Raw genomic sequence first — 14287 nt, forward strand, 5'->3', positions numbered from 1 at the left:
CATTCAACAGCATGCATACATTTGAAAAATGCACATTAAAAAATGTGCACGTTTGAAAAAATGCACACAAATACACTTTAACCAGTGGGAGAAAAATGCAAACTTTTCAAAATATGTACAATTGATGCATACATTTGAAAAACATGCATGAAAATGCATGTGGATTTTCGTACAACACCCCCCCTCAAAACCCCAAAGCTTATAATCTCATTTGGACCTAGTGGACACATACCAGTGTGTAGACTAGTGTACAACAATGAATGGTAATTGCCTCCCCTCATCTCTGGGATGTACAGAATCTGCACATGAATCTCCCCTAACCTTTGGGATTTACTTCTGAAGCTTTGCTCCTGTCCCCCCGTCTGAATATGGCAGGTGGGTACAGGGCCGGCGCTGCCATAGAGGCCAGTTAGGCAGCCGCCTAGAGCGCCAAGGTAAGGGGGCGCTGAACGGCGTGTCCGGAAGTCGCCCTCCCACTCCCAGAGCCGCTCTGGCCGAGTGAGGACAGCTTCCAGGTGCGCCGTTCCGAAACCTTCCGCCCCCCCCCCCCAGTGTCCCTGGCTTGGCTTCAGCTGGGCACCCACCCAGCAGCCGAAGCCAACCCAGGACACTGGGGGGTGGGGGTGGGGGCGGGCAGGCAGACGTCTCCACGTTCTGACTTCTGGCTTGCGCCGGAAGTAAGAACGTGGAGCCGCCCTCCCGCCCACCCCACCGCAGTGTCCCGCCAAGCCAGGAGGACTTCGGGCGAGGGATAGGTATCATGGCCTCATCCCCGCCTGTCTCCGCCTACCTGGGGTGGTGGTGGTGGTGGGTGAAAGCAGCTCACCTTGCCTAGGGCGCAAAAAAGCCTGGCACCGGCCCTGGGTGGGTATGTGACGCAGCCAGCCTCACTCTGGCAGGACAGCTGGCCCCACTGGACACACCCAGCAAATTTTCACCACATTGCTGCTTTGATGACAAAGGGGGTGCATGCCTGGGCAGAACTGCCCTGAACCTCCGTGGGCCATTATCCTTTCCCTCCCTACTGCAGTAATGGTGGCTGCAGCAGGGGGAAATTGAGTATTTTCTCTCTCCATGCTAGTATGAAGGGAGAAAAGATGAAATTCCCCCAGACTTGGGGAAATTGTGTTAGTCTAGGGTGGCCATATAGGAAGGAGGACAGGGCTCCTGTATCTTTAACAGTTGTAGAGAAAAGGGAATTTCATCAGGTGCCATTTGTATGCATACAGCACCTGGTGAAATTTCCCCTTCATCACAACAGTTAGAGATGCAGGAGCCCTGCCCTCTTTTGTCAATCTAGCTATACTTTACTATTTCACCAACTGCTGCATGCATACAAATGACACCTGCTGAAATTCCCTTTTCTATACAACTGTTAAAGACACAGGAGCCCTGTCCTCCTTTTCATATGGTCACCCTACATTAGTCCTCCCACTGATGGGGATCTTAAAGGGCCTTTTTACAGGGCCTTTAAGCCCCCCATCAGCGTGGGGGGGGGAGAAGAAGGGTTTTTCCCATCTATTGTAATGGCGGTTTCCATTAGAGTGGAAGGGTTTTCCCCTACTTCTCTAACGGCAGCCACCATTCAAGTAGAAGAGGGGAAACTCTTTTTCTCCTTCCCTGCCACCCCGAACCCATCGGGACCTGAAAAGTCTTCTTTGCACTTGCATTAAGAGGCCCTTTCAGGCCATGATTGGTGCTGGGGGGGCGGGAGGGAGGGAAAGAGCAACTCCCCCAGCATGCTGGACTGTGCACATCACCAGGCCGGGCCACCCTGAGAGTTCTACAATGCTTAGCTTAGACCCATCTCTTTCAGTGGGCAGTTTTTGTGGCCAGCACACCCTTTTTGTGGCCAGCCTTCCCCAAATGTACCAAGCTGGGAGAATTGCCAGGGGAAAATGAAGAGAGAGGTGGCGCATCACCAAAAAAGAGGACAAAAGAGACACACATTTGCATAACATGTACTTGTGTTGATATAGACATATAAATGCAAATTTAGAAAGCATTATTATTATCATCATCATCATCATCGTCACCATCATCATCATCTCTATACCACGCAATAGCAGAAGCTCTCTGGGTGCTTTACAACAATTCGTAAGATAATAAAATGAAGCATAAAAATACAGCATAAAAAAGTAAACATACAAAACTTAAAACAATTTAGACAGGTAAAACCACTTTCAATAAAATACTAGATCTATTCAGACTACTGTCATAAATGGCCCATCGTATGCCATTAAATCCTTGGGAGTAGAGAGCAGTTTTAATTTGTGGCCGAAAAGATGACAGTGTTGGACCCAGGCAGGCCTCAGAGGGGAGCTCATTCCATAGTTGGGGGCCTCCACTGAGAAGGCCCTCTCCCTTGTCGCCATCCTCCGAGCCTCCCTCAGAAGAGGCAGTTGGAGGAAAACCCCAGATGTTGGTCGTAGTATCCGGGCAGATTCAGATGGGGTATAGTAAATCTCACCATAGTGCAAAAGGACTGACCTGTGTGCCTGTGTGCCTGCCCATTTAGTTTGCTACCCAGATGCTAATCGTAGATGGACAACTGTTCTTATGGTTCTTTAGCTGGAATAAGTCAGGGCAGTCCTTTGCATAGAGGACAGTCCTCTGGGAATCTTTCACTTACAAGGTCATCCTAGTTATGCATTTGCAAACATCAAGCTCCTCTCTGTGCACCCTGACCTTTGTTTCAGATGAGACTGGGGGTGAGTTTTCTGCAACTCCCAAACTTCCATCTTGTGGCCTGATTTCGAAGACCTTGAGAGAAATAGCCAACTGCATTACAAAATGCAGTTGTCTCCCACTGCATCTGGGAAACTCATGGAATGATGCACATCTCTGTGCATCCTCTTCTGAAATCTAAAGATTGGAAGGTGCAGCCGTGAGCACATCCTTTTGCCACTGCACATCATCTATAGTGTTTCCTAGAGGACTCCAAGACAGATGGGGCCACAGGAATGGGTTGCAAAATGGGGAGATCACATCTCTGGGCTTCTTGGCACATGCTTGCACACTGTTTGAGTGCTCAGCACTTGATGATTCATAGCTAAATATGTGAACTGACTTAATTGAAAAGCATGGCGTTGGAGGCAATGTGAAAGAACTGTCAGTGACGTTTGATCAGTGGTGGTTCATTCACACATGCAGGTCACCAACCAAGTCTGCAGGCATCAAAAGTTGGGCATGCCTGTATGAAATAGTCCTACTAGTCGACAAACACTGGGCCTGTTCAGATAACACACTAAGCCATGGTTAGGCTGCTAACCCGTTTGCAGCGACTGGTTAGTGAGCGTGTTTAAACTGTGGTTATGAATTCACCATGGTTAGGAGTAGTTCACACAACACACTAAGGCCGTTGCTAGATAACGCACAGATGATGCACAGGGGATCCCGGGCTCAGGCAGGGGTCAACCCTCCCTTGGCCTGGGGTAACCGGAACCACTTGTGGCCTGATATTTCCTGTGGTCTCGGGGTGAGCCCGAGACCGTGGGCATGTAGACCGGTCCGCCGTTTTCCCCGCTACTGCAATTACTCACGAGTAGCTGGGAAAAGTGGCGGACAGGGCGCAGTGTTCCGCAGGAGCGCTGGGCCCATCGGGGCAGGGGGAGAGATCGTGGGTGGGGAGATCGTGGGGGGGGGGGAAGCGGAGATTGGGGGGAAATGGAGATTGGGGGGAAAGCAGCCAGGGTGGGGAAATTGGGGGCGGGGGGAGTGGGGAACCCTTTTTTTTAACAAACAAACAAACACCATTTTCCTTTGTTGCTGGTGCGCTCCCGCACACTCAGCCCTTTAAGTAAAAAAAAAAAAAAAAAAAGACAGACGCGACAGGGCTTTCCTGTAGCCTGTTGCGTCTGATGTGTAGACTGGGGCGACGGCCCGCATTACTTGTAGTGCAAGCTCGCATCTCCTCCCACACGGATCACCAGGTAGGTCTAGCAACGGCCTAAGTCATAGTTCATGTGAGACACTCTAAGCCATAATGTTTAGCACAAAATGCTTAACCAACCATGGCTTAGCGTGTTGTCTGAACAGTGTCACTGATGGCCTTCTTTTGGTGGTCCCCCATTCATTCTGATGCTTCCCATGTGAAGTGGAGGTCCCCAGTCTGAAATTAAAAGAAGAGGATGCAGACAGAGCTCTCTTTCCCCCTGGAAGAAGGGAAAGGCTCCAGCCAGATCTATACCTTGTCTCAAATCACTACAATCCCATCATGGTAATGCTATATCCCTTTTGTGCATTTATACCTCATAGGACCCACAACGACATTTGTTGCTGTATTTTGGGCAAAGTGGAATAAAAAGCAGGAAATCACACCATGAAAGCGGTACATGGAATGTGTCCCGTGCCTCAACAGTTCTCAGTGCACTTCAATATCGCTGTAAAGCAGTAGAGTAGATCTAGCCTGTGTTTAAAAAAAGAACGATCACAAATACAATCTGAATACAAATGATTTTGCCAGTGTTGTAACACCTGTTTCCTGTAGGAGAAGCCATGCACAGCTTTTCAATTCTGCCTTCCTTTCAGTATATCCCAGGTTATTTGACATAGGTAAAATACAGTATTTCCACAACGATGTGTGTTTTCTTTGGGTGGGGTGGGGGGAATTGGAACCAATATGACAGGTGGGTATGTGGCGCAGCCAGCCTCACTCTGGCAGGACAGCTGGCCCCACTGGACACGGCCAACGAATTTTCACCACATGGCTGCTTTGATGATAAAGGGGGCACATGCCTGGGCAGAATTCACTTCTGCCCCGAACCTCCGTGGACCATTGTCCTCCCCCCCTCACTGCTCCCTCCTTGATATGCTTTCGGAAGGAGGCAAAAACTTTTTTGTTCAGGCAGGCCTTTGGCGAATACTCTGGGCCTCCGTCTATGTTAAGGACTTGTAAAATTGTTGTGCATTTTAAATGTTTAATGTTTTATATAATTTTTTAAAAAACTTTTGTATATTTCTTTTCATAGGGTTTAAAATGTATATGTTTTAAATTTTGTAACAAAATTTATATATTTGAGGCCCAGTATTGGGCAAAAGGTGGGATACAAATAAATTATTATTAATAATAATAATAATAATAATAATAATAATAATAATAATAATAATATCCCCCCTCTCCCATAGACAAGTAAACACATTTATATAAACCACAATGATTGGGTTATTTTGCTTCTTCACAACTTGCTCTTGCTGTTGTTTCAAGTCCTTAACAATTTGAAACTTAAAACAATTCATTGAAAGCAAAATATCCCACGAGCATTAGAAAGCACGGCAATCAAACAGACTTGACCTGGATGTCGGCCCAGGAAGTTTTAAATACACATGCAACTACCTTTGCTATGTGGGCAGTACATCTGAGGATTTTTTAAGGATGCAAAAACACGTTTCTGAAAGATTAGGAGTTCTATCCTAAAGTGGGTAATCTCTCTCAAGTACACGATTAAGACCATCAAGTATGTTAATTATTTGGTTGAACTTGAAAAGGATTGGTCATTCTGTTACTACAAATAACTGTTCAGAGAACGTGAAAATGTCTTTGGTATTGTTTTTCCTGCCTTTCACTACTCCCCTCCTCCCAACCTAAATGGGCCAATATTTTACAATATCTGCATCTTTTTTCATGTTTTCATTTTTGCCTGGGGAATTCTTGCCTTCTGTCTTTACCCCAACCTTTTGTAATGTTGTTGCTGTTGCAAGGCAGATGTTATGTTGTTGATACAGCTTCGTGAAATCTGATTTCTCCTGTTAAACCCTTGCTTATGTGTCATCAAATTAGATTGTGGTAAACATTCACACAAGGAATTCACCCTAAGCATTTGTTACAAGATGTTGGGGTGTCAAGGGCAAATCCAGACAATGGACATACCCCTTCCACCCACCGCTTCTTCCTCTCTGGCAGGATCTACACTACTGCTGTAAAATGGTTTATAACAGTAGTGGAAACTGTTGGGGCCCAGGACACACTCCACGTACAGTCTTCAAAACGTTTTCAACGTGTCATGTCCTGCTTGGTATAGGTCTGGTTTCTCTCTCTCTCTATAATTTGTGTGGGAGCAAATTATCTAACATCTGCCTATCAATCAATCAATCAATCACGTTCATATCCCACCTATCCTCTGAGGCCTGGTTCCCCAACATGGTGCCCATGGGCATCTATGTGCCCTCACACACCTGCCAGTCTCCCTGCCTGGACTGCTTTTTATTTTATGTTTAGAGATATTTTTTTTTTTAAAAAAAAACCTTTTAAAAAACCCAGCCCAATAGGCTGGCATGCCCTCCAGGCTCATCTTTATTAGGATTTAAAAGAGTAGTTTTGTGTTAGGAATTCAGACCTCACCTTTGCCTTGCCCTTGGGCAAGTTACTGTTTCTTTCAGTCTCACCACTTTGCCTTCTGGGTAAGGAATGTTTTGTGCCCAATCATGCCCTGCATGGCAGCCATTTTATGACTGAGCAAGCTCCCCATGGCAGCCATTTGTGAGAGTGCTCTCAAAATTTCAAATGTATCCATCGATCCATACAAGTTGGGTACCCCTGGCTAAAGTGTTCAGGGGGGCGGCATAGTTGAAAAAGATCCTGTTTTATTCTCACAACAAACTTTTGTTGTTTGATATGTCCTCTTTTCTTTCAGGGAGAGAAAAGAGGAAGTAAACAACTTGTACATGGCCCATTCAGGGTAGGGTGACCATATGAAAAAGAGAACAGGGCTCCTGTATCTTTAACAGTGATCAGGTACAAAAGAGGGCAGGGCTCCTGCAGCTTTAACTGTTGTGATGAAGAGGGAATTTCACCAGGTGCTGCATGCATACAAATGACACCTGCTGAAATTCCCTTTTCTCTACAACTGTTAAAGATACAGGAGCCCTGTCCTCCTTTTCATGTGGTCACCCTAATTCAGGGGCCTTCTTATGGTGCAACTTCTCCCGCACACAGCAGGAGATAGCAGCAACTTCCGTCTTTAAAAATAATAGACTTACCAGGGTCTTTTTTGTTATGCAAAGAAGGCTAGAAAGGGTGGGAGGCACACGGGAGGCAGATGACGTCATGAGAGGGACCCGTGAAAATCCGTGAGTGCCCAGTAATGAGTGTGCAATAAAACACTTGTCTGATGGAGCTCAATGTACCTAATGAGCTAGTGAGCCTAAGCAAAGTATTTAAGAAACATACATTTCGGTGATCAACACATCCAAATAATCTAATTGTGTATTTCATGTAATTTCAGGCATGGAAGTAAATCCATAATGTGCAAAGTCGCCATGAATTCCACAATGATGTTATAATGGAATATGAGTTGCCTTTTTGTTTTAAGAGACAGAAATATTATTGCTTATTGTTCTATCCACCATCTTGGAGATGATCGGCGGAATTCTGTACATGCTCTCTTGGAGTCCCACTGCGTTAAATGGGGCTTACTCCTAAATACAGGATTTCATCCTAAATTGAAAGGCACACTAGTAAAACTGATTTTGGATTTCAAAATCTACCCTTGTTTCCCCATGCACATAGACTATATACATCACTTCCCTGAGTAAAAAGGCCTCCATCGTGTGTAGCCAAGTAAATAAAAACTCTGAAACAGGCCTTCAGTAAAATACTTAAGAGCTCTGGGACGAAATTAGAGGCCTATAACACTTTTCACTTACTTCTCCAGACTGCAATAAGTAGCTGTCTACCCAACTGTGAGATGTGTTAAATTGTAGACTCTCTTCTGTACAGAATCTTATCTGACCTTTCTCAGTGATAGTGCTCAGGAGATCTTATCCAACACTTCTCAACTGCATTTCTTAAAGCATTGTGGAATGTCACATTACGGATGGGGATACTGAAGAAATTCAAACTTAAATGATGGTTTCAAACTCACCTGTTGATCTTGGGCAAAACTGGGAGTACAAGATACATTTGTGGATTTCCACTCCTTCTATGCATTAAGATTGCATTCCAGTCCTTTACCTTTTCGTTCCTGTGTTGAAAAATATTTACTGTTTCAGTCCAATAATTCCTACTTCTTGTGGCAGAGTGTGCGTCACGTTCAAAAATAAAGAAAAGCCAACATTTTTTTAAAAAATATATATGTTCATTTGTGTAGTTCAAAATAATAAGCAAATTTCTAAGCAGTATCAGACCCATTTGTAGTTTAGCCAAGTAGGCAGTAGGCTTTGTGAAGGGGTTGAAATCCTCCTATTTGTTAATTCCTTTGAGATGTCACAAGAGAGATTTAGGTTAGGGCGTTTTTGATTAATCTATTGTTATCATTCCATATTTCTCCCCCAAAGAATAGCATCCTCAATTTCTTAGCGGCATTATTTTTAGAGAGTTCAGAAGGGAGATTCATTAGACAGTTATTCATATTTAAATTGATTAGACTTTTTTTTTTTTTTGAGCCAGGTATAGCTTTTTTCCCTTTACAATGATGTGGAAAGATCGAAAAGAAAGGGCATATCTCCTACTATTAACTCTGATTTTCTTCAGTTGTATTTAATATAGCACTTTTACAGCTGATGAGATCTGGGCACCTATCTGTCAGTTTTGATTTTTCTGAGTTTATTAAAAATATATTTCCATGGGACAGTGTTTAATGCCTTCAGAGAATACATTGCACATCCTTACCCATGACCCATCCTTACCCTCTCCCTCTCCATCTCCCTCCCTCCCTCTCCCTCTCTCTCTCCCTCCCTCTTTCTCTCTCTCTCACCCACACCCACACCCACCCACACCTCAGTAGAGGGATATTGTACTTTCCTGTGGTGTGATCCCATGCATAAGAAGATAGAAATCTGCCTTATACCTGGGGCTTGCTTATACACTCTTATCCTTCTAACGGGAGGGACTGAATCTGGAACCCTGCAGCCACAAAAGCATGTGCACTGTCACTGAATTATGATCACTCACCATGTAGCTGTGATATGTAAGCACTAGAATCACAAGAGCAGGGCCAGTTCCATGAGTCTTTCCTACCTGATGATTACTTACCTGAGCGGGAAGGCAGCAATTCATATGGAAAGATCCACGGGGTTGAGCCCACCACCCGTCATTCCATTATCCACACATACTGCACTGGGGTGAGATCACCTCCCATGGAAATCAGTCCCATGCTGCAGCATTTGTAGGTGAATGGAGCTATTCACATGGTTCGTTGTGCCCATAACTTGTGTAGGCAGCTGTGCATCTGAACACTGGGTTGTGGAAATTGTATCTCCTCCCCTCCGTCCCACTTCCACTTGCAACCCTTTGGATCACAGCAAAAGTTCTGAGACATTTCATAGAACCATAGAATCATAGAATAGTAGAGTTGGAAGGGGCCTCTAAAGCCATCGAGTCCAACCCCCTGCTCAATGCAGGAATCCACCTAAAAGCATCTCTGTCAGATAGTTGTCCAGCTGCCTCTTGAATGCCTCTAGTGTGGGAGAGCCCACAACCTCTCCAGGTAACTGGTTCCATTGTCGTACTGCTCTAACAGTCAGGAAGTTTTCTATTAAATGCTATTAAATACAGGCAGTCGGACAGGTCCAAGCAATTACAATAGAGTTGACTTTAGATTTCACTTGCTCTTTGAAAAAATATGTTAAAACCCACAGTAATTTCTTTTTGAACCTGTAGGTTGGCCGTAAAATAGAGCTCCATCACACCAGTGATTTAGTGCACTCTTGCCATGCCTGGTGTGTGGATTTGCAGCACAGTACTCACATGACGCTGTGCCTGTCCTGCTGAGACCCCACCTCTTCCCCAGTGTTTTCTGTCTTTCCTGAGAACGCCTAAAATCCGGATTATTTTCCTGAAGCACATTTAATGTGCCCTTAAGCCTCTGTGTAGTGCTGTACTCTCACGTTTTCCTTTGTTGGGGGCATGTCCTGTGTCGGGAGTCTTGCTGTTGGCTTGAATGGATTGCATCAGGTCCTGGCAGGGAAAAGTGATCTCTCCCAGCCGCCGACTCCAAGCCTCAATATAAAACCCAAACCTTGTGTCTCAGGTTTGAAAGCATTTTTAAAATGTACAATGTACAATGTACATTGTAAAAATGTACAATGCCCAAATCTCTGCAGAGACAGGATTGTACTCCCTCAATGATCCCAAAGATCCAGACTAAATGGTTGTTCCATTTTTGCCAGGCAGAAAGGCGGTCTGGTTGAAGTACTCAGCTGACAGGACCTGACTTGTTTAAAGGGGGGAAGGAGCAACCAATGAACTGGATGGAGAAAGAGAAGGGGCGGAGTGGAGTGGAAGAGCAAACAAGTGAAAGAGCAGTGTATTCAGGTGAAAGGGATCATAAGTTTGACTCGCTTATGCATCGGAGGTAAAAAACCTGGAGGCAAAGCAGGGGGGATATTACTTGTGATGTTGCTCATAGACTGAGTGCATGTCTATCTGTTGAAAAAAACGAATTAAAATAACACCTCCTACAGGTGATGTTCTGAGTGGTGAGATCATGTGCTGAGTTCCACAGATGGGCAAGAACTGTTCTTGTGCGCTGTTCAGTAACTTCTCAAGGAAAACGACATCATAGCTCTCAAGTTGATTTGCAAGTGAAAGAGAAAAACACACACGAATATAGTCAAGAGACATATAATTATATTCATTCACAGTGGGGCTAGAATCAAGATGGTCTATTCATAATGATTACAGTTGCATGCTTAGCGCCCCCCCCCTTTCTGAGCTTCAGTTTGATTCTGTGTGATGGGGTGGGTGGAATGAGAAAGGAGCAAGAATTCCAGGCTAAAAATATATCTTTATCTCCTGGAACTGAATTTTCTTGTATTGTGTATTTGCGCAAAAAAATCAATCAAATCATTTTGAGTCAGCCCAACGACTGTACATTGCTAGATAGTCTAATTGTGTTAGCCGATATTCGGGGGGGGGAGGGGAAATAAAGGAACTTAATTGTACAGGCAGCCTTGGTTAGTTAATTAGCTTGTCAACCTCTTTTATTTAGCCTTGGCTGCTACTGATTTATACCTAGTAAGAACATAAAAGGATTTTTCTGCTTAAAAATGAGAACGCAAGTTTCTATAATGCCTTCTTCTTCTTCTTCTTCTTCTTCTTCTTCTTCTTCTTCTTCTTCTTCTTCTTCTTCTTCTTCTTCTTCTTCTCTTTTTTGCATCTTCCCCTTCTCTGCAAACATTTCCCCTGCCTATGCACGCTCAGACAAAAAAATACCCTACAACTCCCAGCCATGAAAAATCCAGAAAGAAGTTTTCTGCACCTTACATAGGGGGTTTTTCTGTGTGGGAAATCCCTCTCTACCTAATAGAAATTGGCATTTTTCTATCCCCCAACAAGGAATAATTAACTAATAATCAAACTGGACCTCAGGAGGGGGGTGGCGCTAGGCATGTAACTGTAATAATTGTGAATACGCCATCTAAATTCTAGCCCCAGTGTGGATGAATATAATTATATGTCTCTTGACTATATTCACCCCCTCCCTTTTTCACTTGCAAATCAACTTGAGAGCTATGATGTCGTTTTCCTTGAGAAGTTACCCAACAGTGCACAAGAACAGTTCTTGCCCTTCTGTGGAACTGAGCACATAATCTCACTCCTCTGAAAATCATAGGTATGAGGAAGCATTGCCATTATTATTTTTACAGAAGGCCATTCACTCAGAGGGGATCTACACTAGTATATGAAACATTGTTTTTACAGTCATTGAACATTTTGTTTTTGAACGATTTAAAATGTAGCAGTTTTTAAAACGTGTACTTACTTTTCTCTTTCCGTGGGAATGTATTCCTTTTGGCCACATTAAGAAAAGAAATCCGTTTGTTCTCCCCCCCCCCCCCATCTGCCAATTTCTCCTCCCACTTCCTCTTCTCTCTGAGAATCCTCCACTGGGAAACAATCCAGCAAGCAGCCTCCCAAAAGTGAAACTAACAGTGTCTGCAAAAAAGAGGCTTGGGGGAAAAAAAAAAAACGGCTCCAACTTTGGGCGCGGAAATTACATAAACATGTCCCCCAGGAATGTGATTGGCTAATTAAGAACTACAGGAAACCCATTTAATACGATGAAATTGGCCACATCATAACAAATAGAATGACTTATTTCAGAGTTCAAAATAAAAACTGGAGAACAGACAACAATAATACATCTCAAACTGAACGTCATGTGGCGAAATACTACCAAACACACACTTAAAAACGGTAAGACATGTTCTAACTTGACTAGTGTAGATCCCCTCTCAGTCTATTTTACTGCCAACCTCAGTGCCAACCTCAGTACCCAATACCTAGTGCTCTTAGTTCCCATCACTCTTTGTTTTGATGTTCTTGATATCTATCCCAAGCTTTGGGCTCATCTACACCAAGCAGGATATTCCACTATGAAAGCAGTATATAAAAGGCAAGAGCCACACTACTGCTTTATAGCTGTATTGAAGTGCACTGGCAACTGTTGGGGCCCATTGACACATAACATATATTGCTTTCATACCACTTTCATAGTGCTATATCCTGCTTGGTGTAGATGTGTCACGGGCCCCAACAGTTGTCAGTGCACTTCAGTACCAATATAAAGCTGTAGTGTAGATCATGCAGTGCACTTCATCACTGCCATAAAGCAGTAGTGTGGCTCCTGCCTTTTCTATACTGCTTTCCTAGTGGAATATCCTGCTTGGTGTAGATGACCCCTTTGAAACCCAGTTCTCTCTATACTTACAGTCTTGGTACCTAGGTCAATTTTGGTCCATATCCCAACTCTTGGTGTGTAGGCTATGTAGTTTGTATGCACTCTCAATACAGATGTTTGCCTTGGAACATAGTATCTCTCTGTGCAGATAATCTTTGCACATAGCCCTGTGTCTTGGTACTGGAACACATTGGAAGGGATATGTTCTTACTAAAGAGGGCCTACAGTCTCAGTATCTATCCCCAGTTCTGGTGCTTCAGCACTGTCTTCTTGGTACCTAGCCTAAGACATGTACAGCAGGCAGGGGCATAAACTATGGGGTGTGTGTGTGCAAGCCCCCTGCCAGGATTTCCCAGAGGGGGCAACAGCCGGGTAACATCAGTAAGCTCAAAGCCTGGCTGGCAGTCAGTCTCCAGTTGTCTGTATTGCTATGTGTTTGGGATGGAAATTTGGAGGTTTCATTTTAGATGAAAGACCTAGAAAATGTCAAAGGAAGTTAAAAGGGTTTGGCAAGAATTCTCAGGGTGGACGGAGAGGGCTGTTTCTAAAGAAAAGAAATCTGATGAAAAAGATCCCTAGCTCCAGTCACAGAACTACAGTTCTTAGTCTTCCATGGGGAGAAGACTTTTTTTTTGGTGATTTCACTGGATTAGAGCCAGGTGCAGTGAATAGCCCCTATAGATATTGGGAATGGAGGTAAAATTCTTGAATGTATTTTTTTTTTAAGTTTGGGGAGTCCTCTTAGATGAAGTAAGAGAAAATACATTCTCTTTTTTGATCCATACAAACCTTTTTTCCTACTTGCCTGGTGAGGCGGCCGTCTTTTTTCTGTATAATGTCCGAGGAATGACGCTAGGTGATGGTGTGGCATTGCTCCCATCAAGCATCTATTTTGGAAATGAAGATGGATGCCATTGAGCTATCTGAGCAGCTCCCTCTGACTTGGAGCCTCTCTTGACTTGGAGGCTGTCATCTTTGCCTGAAGCTGGCTCCGAATCTGCACTGTGTTAGTTATATGATGCAGCCGTAGATTCAAAGCCACCCTGGGGCAAAGAGGCAAAGAGGCACGACTGAGAAGTCAGAGACTTACCCTGACTTTTCCAGCCAGAGCGAGGTCAGCCCTGCTCTTCCACCAGCCTGTCCTGGCTTGGAGCCACTCTGGGGGCATTCTCAGGTGAAAGCCAATCTCCTATTGGTTGCCAGAAGCCACGGGAGGGGGAAGGAGTGGGCCTATCAGGCCTAATGTCTGCCAGAAAGCCCGCACTGCCCCCCCTCGTAAGGACAACTTGCCACCACCGCACACCAGCAATAGTGCAGGTTTGGCGGCAGTACAGGATCAACCTGGCACTGTGAAGACAGCCCCTTGGTGAAATTTTTTGTGGAGTGGGGTTGGGAGGGTGGGATTAAAAAGGAGATACAAAGTTTACCTACTACCAACCCATCCCAAATGAATTCATAGGCTTTCACCCCCACCCTCCAAATGTTTTAGAAAATAGTACCCCATCTTCACAGCTAAGCTGCAAAGATGGGAGTCATTTTTGGTACAAGTTTAGTTGTGCAAAAGGTGTTTTTCCATGGCTAAGAAACGTACCATCTCCTTGTACTTTAATCTAGTCTAATCTCTTTTAAAGAGATTTTCTAAAGTACCTATCAATTGTGTGTGTGTG

General features: G+C 44.4%; 1 protein-coding gene across 1 annotated transcript in view; it reads left to right on the plus strand.

Annotated features, from left to right (window-relative positions):
* Positions 1-14287, plus strand: part of CTNNA3 (catenin alpha 3) — a 902456-nt gene that overhangs the window by 340047 nt on the left and 548122 nt on the right. The gene's annotated exons all lie outside the window — the stretch shown is intronic.

Source organism: Elgaria multicarinata, chromosome 8 (assembly GCF_023053635.1).
Source record: "Elgaria multicarinata webbii isolate HBS135686 ecotype San Diego chromosome 8, rElgMul1.1.pri, whole genome shotgun sequence".
NCBI classification, from domain to species: Eukaryota; Metazoa; Chordata; class Lepidosauria; order Squamata; family Anguidae; genus Elgaria; species Elgaria multicarinata.